The sequence below is a fragment of the Triticum dicoccoides genome, chromosome 3A (assembly GCF_002162155.2).
Source record: "Triticum dicoccoides isolate Atlit2015 ecotype Zavitan chromosome 3A, WEW_v2.0, whole genome shotgun sequence".
Taxonomy (NCBI): domain Eukaryota; kingdom Viridiplantae; phylum Streptophyta; class Magnoliopsida; order Poales; family Poaceae; genus Triticum; species Triticum dicoccoides.
The window spans coordinates 527,447,310-527,460,881 of NC_041384.1; positions in this window are offsets into that span (position 1 = coordinate 527,447,310).

The window sequence follows — 13,572 nt, forward strand, 5'->3', positions numbered from 1 at the left end:
GCGGACGCTCGCCGTGCTCGAGCTGAGCGTCGGGCTGCCCTCATCGCCCGCGTTTCTCAGATGGCTCCCATCGGCGGGCCACCATGTCGTTCTCCGTCTCCTGCCGCCAACGCTGCCACCGGCCCAGTGAGGAACAAGCAGCAAGCGTCTTTGCTGCATCCTTCGGTGCGGCAGGACGGCCGCACCGCCACTCCATCGCTGGCCCCAGCCGGTTCTTCGTCTCATGCACACCGCGCTCCCATGGAGGCGCGAGCCGCACTCCCTGCTGCAAACGAGCTCCTGCGCTACCGCCCAGTGGATGACCTCTACGAGGAGTGGCTTGACAGCGTCGCCGAGCTCGTCCGCGCCGCAGGGGGCTCCCCGGCGCCGTCCCTCTCTCGGCCTCACCCTCAGCCAGCCACGGGCTACGAGGCCCAAGGCGCGCCTCCACCACCCCAGCCCAAAGACGGCGCGTTGGCGCCAAGGCGTGCGGCCCAGCGGTGCGATCCACCAAGCCCGGTGCCCGTGCGCGAAGAGAGAAGCTGCCAAGAAATCCCACGGCCGCGAGAAGCTGCACCCGCATTTTCCGCGCCGCCTCATCAAGACCGTGCGCCGCTTGCGGTGCCGCCGCGCGGACCTCGACAAGATCAAGCTCCACCTCCAAGGCGGGCGCCAGTAACCACGCCCGGTTGCCGCGCCTTCACCCCCGAGCTGCAGAGCGTTGCCTGGCCAGGAAAGTTCAAGCCGGGTCTGCCTCCTCGCTACAACGGCACCGCCGACCCCGCGGAGTTCCTGCAGCTCTATGAGCTAAGCATCGAAGCAGCCAACGGCGACGAGAAAGTCGTGGCGAACTGGTTTCCCATGGCTCTCAAGGATGGGGCCCGCACCTGGCTCCTGAACCTGCAACACGGCTCGATCTCCTCCTAGGACGAGATGCACGACCTCTTCGTCACCAACTTCCTTGGAACTCGCGACCGCCCGCCGGCCGCGACCGACCTACGCCGCATCAAGCAACAACCGGGGGAGACCCTCCAGAAGTACATTTAGCACTTCAACAGCACCCGCCTCAAGATCCCCAAGGTCATGGATGAGGCCATCATCTCCACGTTCTCCGATGGCGTCCGTGACGTCAAGATGAAGGAAGAGCTCGCTATCCACGAGGAGCTCTGCATGTCTCAGGAGCTGTTTAACCTGGCGACCAGGTGCGCAAGAGCTGAGGAGGGGCGCCTTTCCCTCCTTGAGCTGCCAGCCGCAGGCACAGAGGAGAAGAAAGCCAAGGCCAAGGACGTGAAGCACAAGGAAGCGGTAGTGCTAGCTGCGGAGCCCGACATCAAATGGGGCAGTGATCAGCCCGAGTCATCCAAGAACAGTCGACCGTTCTGCGCCTTCCACAGCTTGAACACCCACAACACCAGCGATTGCCAAGAGCTTCGAGCCCTATGCGAGGGACGCTACAGTCGGCGCCCCGAGCACAGTGACCGGGGCTACGGCCGTGGAGGAGGACAAGGAGGCAGACACTGGGACGACCATGGCCCGCGCCAGGAATGGCGCGACAGGCCTCGTGAGGACCGTTGGCAGGACCATCCTCGCGAGGGGCCCTGGAGGGACCAACCTCGTGAGGATCTCCCCAAGGCAACACCGGTCTTCCTCCGCTGCCGCCACCAAGAAGGAACGACGACCATCATTAGGACGAGGGGGCTGGGGGCTTCCAGGAGCCGCGTGCAATTGCCTGCATCTTGGGTAGCGCCCAGGCCCCAGCCTCTTAGCGCATCTTCAAACGGTTCGCTCGCAAGGTGAACGCGGCGCTCCCCAAGCTTGAGGCCGCGCGCCCGCTCAAGTGGTCCCAGTGCGCCATCACTTTCGAATCGGCAGATCAGCTCAAGTGTGTGGCCACCGCCGGCATCCTCCCGATGTTGTGTTCCCCAGTCATCAGCAATGTGCAGGTTACCAAGACCCTCATCGACGGCGGTGCAGGGCTCAACGTCCTGTCCGTCGACACTTTCGACAACCTTCAAGTGCCATATGAGCAGCTCCAGCCCACCAAGCCTTTCTCATGAGTGACCGACGGCTCCACCACACCAATAGGGCAGGTCCGCTTGCCTGTTACCTTCGGCACACGCGACAACTAACACACCGAGCTCATCGACTTTGACGTCGCACACATCCGCCTGCCGTACAACGCCATCCTCGGGTATCCGGCCCTGGCAAAGTTCATGGCGGCCACCCACCACGGCTACAACGTCCTCGAGATGCCTGGAAGTGGTGGGGTCATCACGGTCCCATGTGAAGAAAGGGATGCGGTGTGCTCCCTCGAGCGCGCCTTCCAAGCTGCAGCAATCGACGACACCGACAGCAGAAGTGAGGGCCCTCTGGAGGCCATCCCCAAGAAGAAGCAGATGCGCCGCGCAGGGCCTCAGGAGGATGGGGTCACGGCAGGAGCCTCGTCAGGATCAGCGTCCGTCCCAGGGGCGCCTCCCTCCATCGCATAGGAAGGCGTGCCCAGCGCCCTCCTCGAGCAGGGCTCGGGGGCTCTCTTCCGGAGGGCCTCAGGCCTTGCCAACCTCACGAGGGAGGCGCTTGGGCGCCACTTGGAGGTGTGCTACACGGCATGTTTTCCTCAGGAGAACGCAGGGCAAGGGGTGCCCACCGTTCAGGAGTTCATCGCCAAGACCACACAGGAACTGCAAGACGCAAGAGCCATGCGCGGCGACAACCGCTCACAGGGCGCGGCTCACCACCCAAGCGGGGGTGCTGAGCTGCGTGTCTGCATTGATGTCCCAGGGCTCAACTGGGCCGCGTCTCAGGAGCGCTTCTGGCCTTCGCGTGTGGGACGTTGTGAGGGCCCGCCGCACAGCTACATTCGCATGCCCCTCGGCTTGCCGAGCGTGGCGTCGGCCTATCAGCGTGCCATGCGGCATGACCTGGCGGCTCAAGAGGCCAGGTACCGTGTCGTCCTGGAGGGAATGGAGATGGTCTTCAGGAAGCCTCCTGAGCCCCCAGAGCCTCCCGAGGCTCAGGGCTCCGGTGGCTCATGAGGAGTCCTTTCTTCGACGCACGCCTTTAGCTGCACCAGCTCTGCTTCGTCTACAGAACCAGGTGACATCTTCCAAGCTCGTTTAAGCTGGGAGCGCCCCTTGGGATGCATTATTCCCAGGCCGTGTGGGTCCTTCCCTACAGCATGTATCCCATTTTCTTATGTCTTTAGCTTACCTTGCTGGGGGCGCCCCTCGGGCTGCATCATCCCCAAGCCGCTCGAGCTGGACCCAGTGACATGTATCTTCCTGCATTTACCCAAGCTGATCTGCCTTCCCTGCTTAACTTGCCTATGGTTATCGCCTGCTCGATTGCCACCCGCCGTGGATACATTCACCCCGTGCAATTCACTTGCGCGTTAAAAGGGGGGCTCCTGAGCATCGTGACTCAGGAGCTCTTACTGGCTCTCCAGCCCTCACCCCTGGCCTTGACCACAACATTGCAACCTGGCATACCAGCGGCAGCTGAGCTCGCTCGGGGGCCGGGACCTGAGGACGTAGAGTGTTTGCACCTGACCGCCTTGTAGGAACACACAGTCACCAAGACTCAAGACCAGGCGCAACCCTCCTTGAGGTAGGGCCTCGTGAGTCCCGCGCTGGCTCATGAGTGCCCAGATACACCTCACAACCCTGCCATGCAAGCCACGTGTCAGAGTGGGGCTGTACACGCCCCAGGGGCTCCTCCCGGAGGGGGCCCCCATCCCATGCACAAGTGGAAGCACCATGCTCCGCGCTGGCCGTTGACACTGCCGTGGAGTGGCTATGCCCGTGCACAAGCGGAAGCACTATGCTCCGCGCCGGTGATAAATAACTGAGGGCGGCCCCATGGTCGTACCAACCTTAGGGAGCCCAGAGCTCAGCGCCCAGCCTCACCGCAACGCCTCCCCTCGGGAGAGCCGCGCAAGGGGGATGGGCATGGGGGCTGCGCTCGGGCCACACCCAAGCGCACGCCACCCAATCAGGTCTCCCGGACTTGGGCGTCACGCGCCCCTCCAGAGGCCTCGGCGAGGGCAGGTATGGAAATTGTTTGCGTGTCAAGGGGGACTCCTGAGCATCGCGACTCAAGAGCATAACTGGTCACGTAGCCCCTCACTCCTTGGCCCGTCCTGGTCTCCGGTTGGCCCAATGGCGGTTGAGGTATGCGCGGGGCCGGGCCCTGCCGACATAGAACATCAGTCTATCCTCGCGAACTCTCCCTATAAGTTGTTTGCGTGTCAAGGGGGACTCCTGAGCATCGCGACTCAGGAGCCTAACTGGTCACTTAGCCCCTCACTCCTTGGTCCGTCATGGTTTCCGGTCGGCCCAATGGCGGTTGAGGTATGCGCGGGGCCGGGCTCTGCTGACGCAGAACGCAAAGCAAATAGGAAGGAAATCGCAAAATCTCGAAGAAAATATTACAAACATATTGTCCTCACACATCATCCTCACGATACCAAATGAAAAGTCTAAACGCCTCCCCGAGGCCTAATGCATGTTGCAGGAACAAAACAGTAGAGTAGCCGCAAGTCACCCTTGGACGCCGCCTGCGGAAGGTGCTACCTCGTGAGCAACGTTGTCTTCGCCTTCACCACCAGCTGCAGGATCGGCAACATTGCCGGACAAAGGAGCAGAGACAAAGCCGCGGAACTTCTCCAACAAGGCCTCCACCTGACCTTGCACAGCTGCGGCAGCAGCCTCGTATTGGTCTTCAGCCAGAGGCTCCAGCAGCTCGTCAAGGCAAGCATCGGGGTCGCGAAGGTGCAGGTGGCTGAAGACGCGAGTCAATGCAGCTGAAGACAGGACGCGAGCCTCCGCCTCCGTCATAGGACCAACACCGTCAATGACTTCCTCGAGCGCCTGCACCAAGAGAGGAAGCAGCTGGGCGGGGTCGTCCTCGTCGATGGCCAGCGACCTCTCCGGGCCGTGCTCATAAAGCGTATTCAGTGCCTTGCGGGACCTCTTCTCGAGATCGGCAAAGGCCGCACGGTCTTCGGTCAGGACTCGCAACTTGGCTCGAGCTCAGCCTCCCTTGCCTTCACCTTCCACTCCAGCTCTTCCAACCGGTTGCGCTCGGCGGCCTGCGTCCGCCCCAATTCTGCCAGCTCGGCATCACGGTTCTTGACGGTGTCCTCCCAGTCCTTCATTTCCCCCTCCTTCGCTTGGTGGCAGCGTGCTTCTTCGGCGAGCTTGGTGCGTAGGCCCTGCAATTCGTCCTCCAGCGCCTGGCAGCGGTCGCGGGCGACTTCGGCATCTTTCAACGCCATCTCACGACCGGCTGCGGCCTTGGCGGCACTCTGCTTCTCCTCCTCAGAAGCCGCAGTGGCCTGGCCCAGCACCGCGCTTACCGCCAAGTCGGAATGGAGCCAACCTAAAGCCAACTCCAGGCGCCCGGCCACAAGGCGTGGGTCTACGCCCAGGAGATCCGCCTGCAGCTGGGTCATCCCCGAAAGAGCATGTTCCAGAGCAGCAGCAGGAGCAGAAGAACCTGGAAGTGGAGGTGCAGCAGTGGGAGGAGGCGACATCATCACCAGGGCCTGGGAGATCGCGACCTCCGGAGCAGATGAGACCTCGTCAGCCGCGCCAGGCGCCAGCACTTCCGGAGCTAGCAGGTCCATGGGGGCTGGTTCCACGTGGCGATGCTCTTCTTGGCCCCGCAAGGACGACCGGGCTGGGAAGATGTGGGCACTGCTCCCACCTTTCCCTGAGGAAGGAGGCACGAACGCCGGATCCTCCTTCATCTTCTTCACAGAAGACGTCGGCCTAACCAACCAAAGGTCAGCATCAGGAAATGAAGAGTGCAAACAGGGACAAGGCGAAGCTTGACACACTTACTGATCCACCGCGACATACTTCTGCTTAGGAAGCCTGAAGCCTGACAGCATCGGGGCGGAGGCGGCATCGTGAGGCATCAACTACGACCTACCCCTCGTTGGGATTGGGGCTGCTCCCTCTTCCTTTGGTGGGCGTCGGCCACGGCATCGTCAGGAAGGGCGCGGAGGATCTCAGCCTTGCTCAGAGGGGAAGTCTCCCTACCTCTTCCAGAGTCTTCTCCGGGTCCACCTCCTCTTCCCCCTCCCCATGGGGCTCGCCAGAAGACACCTCCACCGGTTTCGGTGCCGTGAGGGCTCTCAGGAGCACCGGCGGCACCAACCCACGTGCATCAAAGGATGGCCTGGAGGCGACGAATTCCTCCCTATCCTTGCGCTGGAACAGGGGGACTAAGGCGCTTGGTGGGTACTCCTGGTTGTCCCCAACTATGAGGCATAGGACAACGGCCAATTCATCGTCAGGCAGGGCCCCTGGCCTCAGGCGGGTCATGTTCCCCTCTTCTTCAAGCTCCCACAGGGGGCGTGCACGCGCCTAGAGTGGAGCTACTCGCAGGGTCAAGAACTCCCTCAGAAGCATGACCCCCATCACCTTTGCCGCCCTCGCATTGCCCGGCTTCAGGTCGGTCACCATCTGCCCCAACACCAACAAGGCCCGCTCATCAGCAAGCTCTGCCCTGGGCCATCCCCCGTGGAAAGAGGGCGCCGCCGTGGGAAATGCCAGACACGGATCAGCGCACTTGGCGTCCATCATGACCCATTTGGATCGAATGTTGTCGTCCCTCTTCCCGGTGCTCGAGATCGAGTTGGCCTTGCCGGATGCAACGAAGTTAGCGCATCCAGAGATGTTACCGTCGCTGACACGGAGAAAGAAGAAATGGCGCAGGAGCGCCACGGATGGCATCACGCCTAGGTACGCCTCACAGTAGTAGGCGAAGATGGAAAGGAGGAGGACAGAGTTGGGATGGAGATGCAACGCCTGCAGCCTGTAGTGGTCGAGGAAGAAATCGGAGAAGGGAGGAACCAACCCGACGGCGACGCTGCTCGAGAAGAAGGGGAAGAAGGTGCTTCCCTCGAGCTCCGACGCGTCGGAGGCAAGCCGGAGGTCGGTCGTCCCCCACTCATTGCTCTCGCCCGCCGTCAGCGGGCGCACGGAGGCGAGGCTCTTCTCCATGACGGTGGGCGCCTCAAGGGCCGGCTTGTACCAAGCTGGCACTAAGGAAGCCTTGGCCTTGCGCAATGCCATGGATCGCAGCTACGGGATGAGATTGGAGCGAATCTGGAGATAGCGGTGGCGGAGAGCAAGGAAGGGGATCTGGAGCAAGGCAAGGGAGAAGCAATGAAGGCAAATGTTGCCTGCGCCCTTCGCGAGCAAGATCGCGCCCTTCGTTACGAGCTTGTACACAGGCTTCTAAAGCCACTCGATTAGCTGCTGCACCAGGTGCATTTCCCCAAGGATGTCCTAAAGTTCCTCCACCAAATTGTAATACAGAATCGTCCCCAAAGATTTCGGTCAGAGCTGGCATATGCCAAACATGAATACCACCTGAAGCTACCGGTATAACACCTGGCATGGATACCCAGTCCTGAGTGAAAAATATAAGCCTTTTGTCAGGTCGAGCAATTGCTGAGGCAGTGTGGGGAAGTGGAGACGCCCACGTCCAATTAACCGCCACACATCGACTGAGGTCGCAGGCTTTTGGGGCCCGCGGTGCTCCGTACTTGGCCCTTGACTTCGCCGCGAAGCCAAGCCCGAGCGCGCCTTGGGCCCGGGGGCTACTCTCGGTGTTCTGGGAACGGGGGTCCCCAGACTTGCTTGCCTGCGGCCCGCTGCATGGCTAAGCCAGCAGGCCGTACGGCCATCTTCATCAACAAGGCATCCAAGACCCTCGCGAGGGGCCAAGCCTCGCGAGGAGGACGACACAAGACCTCCTCTGGAGCGGCCTAGTCAGGCAGGCTCACGAGGAGCGGAGATATCAAGGCGAGGCGAACCTCACGAGGCTCTTGTGATGTGAGCCATGACGATCGACACCAGGCGGGCGCCAGCGCGCGCAGCGTCCTTGTTTCCTCTTTGGTGCTAAGGAAACCAGCGCAGGCGAGGAGTACCGAGGCATCAGGCAAAGGTTGCCATTTTGGTGCAACAAGACCAAGACCAGAAGGACGACATGACGGAGGTCATCGTGGAGCCCAAGACGGCGTCACCACCGGAGCCTTTCACAAGCACATACCACCTTTTGTCAAGATAGCTTGTACTAGCTGTCCCCCTTCAAATTTGCCCGCCATTGTTGGCTCCCTTCCTGCTCAAGATTTGGGGAAGAGGACCAGGGCCTCTATAAGTAGGACTAGCCACCACCATAGGCAAGAGAGGACATCTTAGATCACTCCCACCCACACAAGTTAGCCAAGCACAAGAACACCTCAATCTCAGGAGGTTGTTCTTCCCATTGTATTGTTCATCATCAGCCCGAGAGGCAATCCACCACCACCACACTGGAGTAGGGTATTACACCACATGGTGGCCTGAACCAGTATAAATCTTGTGTCTTTCTGTGTTGCAAGTGCGTCGAGTTTGTCCGTGAGATCTTAGCGAGCTAGGGCGTAGATCGGTGGGAGGAAGAGACTTCGCGCGCACCCCAGTGTTCGAACCTTAAGGGTTTCCCGAAACCCCACATCCGACAAAGGGAATAGTAGATGCCAATTTATGTTAAGGAAAGGCATGGAACACTTCCCTAGAAAGAAAATTAAATTACCATATGAATATATTATGAGAGCCACTTATGGATTGCTTACCAAAGATGGCAATACCTAGATCTATCTTCGCTTTTATGCCTAGCTAGGGGCGTTAAACGATAGCGCTTGTTGGGAGGCAACCCAATTTTATTTTTGTTCCTTGCTTTTTGTTCCTGTTTAGTAATAAATAATTTATCTAGCCTCTGTTTTGGTTGTGTTTTTTGTGTTTAATTAGTGTTTGTGCCAAGTAGAACCATTGGGAAGACTTGGGGAAAGTCTTTTTGATCTTGCTGTAAAAAACAGAAACTTTAGCGCTCACGAGAATTGCTGCCATTTTTTATTGGACAGTGATATTTAGTTAATTATTTTTGCAGATGATTAATAGATAAATTCTTCACGTCCATCAATTTATTTTAGAATTGTTGGGGTTCCAGATGTTTGCGTTAGTTACAGATTACTACAGACTGTTCTGTTTTTGACAGATTCTGTTTTTCGTGTGTTGTTTGCTTATTTTGATGAATCTATGGCTAGTAATGGAGTTTATAAACCATAGAGAAGTTGGAATACAGTAGGTTTAACACCAATATAAATAAATAATGAGTTCATTAAAGTACCTTGAAGTGGTGTTTTGTTTTCTTTCGCTAACGGAGCTCACGAGATTTTCTGTTAAGTTTTGTGTTGTGAAGTTTTCAAGTTTTGGGTAATGATTTGACGGATTATGGAACAAGGAGTGGCAAGAGCCTAAGATTGGGGATGCCCAAGGAACCCCTAGGTAAAATCCAAGGACATCAAAAAGCCTAAGCTTGGGGATGCCCCGGAAGGCATCCCCTCTTTTGTCTTCGTCTATCGGTAACTTTACTTGGAGCTATATTTTTATTCACCACATGATATGTGTTTTGCTTGGAGCGTCTTGTATGATTTGAGTCTTTGATTTTTAGTTTACCAAAATCATCCTTGTTGTACACACCTTTTGAGAGAGACACACATGAATCGTAATTTATTAGAATACTCTATGTGCTTCACTTATATCTTTTGAGCTATATAGTTTTTACTCTAGTGCTTCACTTATATCTTTTAGAGCACGGTGGTGGTTTCATTTTATAGAAATAATTGATCTCTCATGCTTCACTTATATTATTTTGAGAGTCCTTTATAACAGCATGGTAATTTGCTTTTCATATTATCAAAAAACTTTCATATAAGTGCATTGAATACTAAGAGAAGTTTGATACTTGATGATTGTTTTGAGATATGGAGATAGTGATATTAAAGTTGTGCTAGTTGAGTAGTAGTGAATTTGAGAAATACTTGTGTTGAAGTTTGCAAGTCCCGTAGCATGCACGTATGGTAAACGTTGTGTAACAAATTTGAAACATGAGGTGTTATTTGATTGTCTTCCTTATGAGTGGCGGTCGGGGACGAGCAATGGTCTTTTCCTACCAACCTATCCCCCTAGGAGCATGCGCGTAATACTTGGTTTTTGAGGACTTGTAGATTTTTGCAATAAGTATGTGAGTTCTTTATGACTAATGTTGAGTCCATGGATTATACGCACTCTCACCCTTCCATCATTGCTAGCCTCTTTGGTATCGTGCATTGCCCTTTCTCACCTTGAGAGTTGGTGCAAACTTCGCTGGTGCATCCAAACCCCGTGATACGATATGCTCTATCACACATAAACCTCCTTATATCTTCCTCAAAACAGCCACCATACCTACCTATTATGGCATTTTCATAGCCATTCCGAGATATATTGCCATGCAAGTTTCCACCGTTCCGTTTATTATGACACGCATCATCATTGTCATATTGCCTTGCATGATCATGTAGTTGACATCGTATTTGTGGCAAAGCCACCGTTCATAATTCTTTCATACATGTCACTCATGAGTCATTGCACATCCCGGTACATCGCCGGAGGCATTCATATAGAGTCATATCTTGTTCTAGTATCGAGTTGTAATCATTGAGTTGTAAATAAATAGAAGTGTGATGATCATCATTAATAGAGCATTGTCCCGTAAAAAGGGAGAAAGGCCAAATAAAAAAAGGAAGGCCCAAAAAAATAAAAAGGGGCAATGCTACTATCCTTTTTTCCACACTTGTGCTTCAAAGTAGCACCATGATCTTTCTGATAGAGAGTCTCTTGTTTTGTCATTTTCATATACTAGTGGGAATTTTTCATTATATAACTTGGCTTGTATATTCCAACAATGGGCCTCCTCAAGTGCCCTAGGTCTTCGTGAGCAAGCAAGTTGGATGCACACCCACTTAGTTTCTTTTGTTGAGCTTTCATACATTTATAGCTCTAGTGCATCCATTGCATGGCAATCCCTACTCCTTGCATTGACATCAATTGATGGGCATCTCCCTAGCCCATTGATTAGCTACGTCAATGTGAGATTCTTTCTCCTTTTTGTCTTCTCCACATAACCCCCTTCATTATATTCTATTTCACCCATGGTGCTATATCCATGGCTCACGCTCATGTATTGCGTGAAAGTTGAAAAAAGTTTGAGATTACTAAATTATGAAACAATTGCTTTTCTTGTCATCGGGGTTGTGCATGATGAGAGCATTCTTGTGTGAAGAAAATGGAGCATGACCAAACTATATGATTTTGTAGGGATGAACTTTCTTTGGCCATGTTATTTTGAGAAGACATGATTGCTTAGTTAGTATGCTTGAAGTATTATTATTTTTATGTCAATATTAAACTTTTATCTTGAATCTTTCGGATCTGAGCATTCTTGCCACAATAAAGAAAATTACATTGAGAAATATGTTAGGAAGCATTCCACATCAAAAATTCTATTTTTATCATTTACCTACTCGAGGACGAGCGGGAATTAAGCTTGGGGATGCTTGATACGTCTCCAACGTATCTATAATTTTTGATTGCTCCATGCTATTATATATTCTGTTTTGGATGTTTAATGGGCTTATTTATCCACTTTTATATTATTTTTTGGACTAACCTATTAACTGGAGGCCCAGCCCAAATTGTTGTTTTTTTGCCTATTTCAGTGTTTCGCAGAAAAAGAATATCAAATGGAGTCCAAACGGAATGAAACCTCCGGGAGCGTAATTTTTGGAACAAACGTGATCCAGAGGACTTGGAGTGGACGTCAAGCAACCAACGAGGAAGCCACGAGGCAGGGGGCGCGCCTACCCCCTGGGCGCGCCCTCCACCCTCGTGGGCCCCTCGTGGCTCCACCGACCTACTTCTTCCTCCTATATATACCTACGTACCCTGAAAACATCAAGGAGCACCACGAAAACCTAATTCCACCGCCGCAACCTTTGATAACCCACAAGTATGGGGGACTGCAACAGTTTTCGAGGGTAGAGTATTCAACCCAAATTTATTGATTCGACACAAGGGGAGCCAAAGAATATTCTCAAGTATTAGCAGCTGAGTTGTCAATTCAACCACACCTGGAAACTTAATATCTGCATCAAGGTATTTAGTAGCAAAGTAATATGATAGTAGTGGTAACGATGGCAAAAGGTAACGGTAGCAAACGTAATATTTTTGGGTTTTGTAGTGATTGTAACAGTAGCAACGGAGAAGTAAATAAGCGAAGAAGAATATATGGAAAAGCTCATAGGCAATGGATCGGTGATGGAGAATTATGCCAGATGCGATCGATCATGTAACAGTCATAACATAGGGTGACACAGAACTAGCTCTAGTTCATCGATGTAATGTAGACATGTATTCCGAATATAGTCATACGTGCTTATGGAAAAGAACTTGCATGGCATCTTTTGTCCTACCCTCCCGTGGCAGCGGGGTCCTATTGGAAACTAAGGGATATTAGGGCCTCCTTTTAATAGAGTACCAGACCAAAGCATTAACACATCGTGAATACATGAACTCCTCAAACTACGGTCATGACTGGTAAGTATCCCAATTATTGTCACTTCGGGGTTAACTGATCATAACACATAATAGGTGACTATAGACTTGTAAGATAGGATCAAGAACTCTCATATATTGATGAAAACATAATAGGTTCAGATCTGAAATCATGGCACTCGGGCCCTAGTGATAAGCATTAAGCATAGCAAAGTCATAGCAACATCGATCTCAGAACATAGTGGATACTAGGGATCAAACCCTAACAAAAGTAACTCGATTACATGATAAATCTCATCCAACCCATCATCGTCCAGCAAGCCTATAATAGAATTACTCACGCACGGCGGTGAGCATCATGAAATTGGTGATGGAGGAAGGTTGATGATGACTGTCGGTGTCACAACCGACGGATCTCGGGTAGGGGGTCCCGAACTGTGCGTCTAGGCAGATGGTAACAGGAGGCAGGGGACACGATGTTTACCCAGGTTCGGGCCCTCTTGATGGAGGTAATACCCTACGTCCTGCTTGATTGTTGTTGATAATATGAGTAGTACAAGAGTTGATCTACCACGAGATCAGAGAGGCTAAACCCTAGAAGCTAGCCTATGGTATGATTATTGTTGGTCCTACGGACTAAACCCTCCGGTTTATATAGACACCGGAGGGGGATAGGGTTACACAGAGTCAGTTACAAGGAAGGAGATCTACATATCTGTATTGCCAAGCTTGCCTTCCACGCCAAGGAGAGTCCCACCGGACACGGGACAAAGTCTTCAATCTTGTATCTTCTTAGTCCAACAGTCTGGCCAAAGGATATAGTCCGGCTGTCTGGATACCCCCGAATCCAGGACTCCCTCAGTAGCCCCTGAACCAGGCTTCAATGACGATGAGTCCGGTGCATAGATTGTCTTCGGCATTGCAAGGCGGGTTCCTCCTCCGAATACTTCATAGAAGATTTTGAACGCGAGGATCGTGTCCGGCTCTACAAAACAAGTTCCACATACAACCGTAGAGAGAATAATATTTTCACAAATCTAATCTGCCGACGTATTTCGCAGTGTCACATCACACCACAGCCAGGTCACCATTCGAATCGTTTTTCACAACCAACCTCAGCGTGTTTCGCGAGGCGGTTTCCTTGGCACGTCTTGTCGAAGCAGAG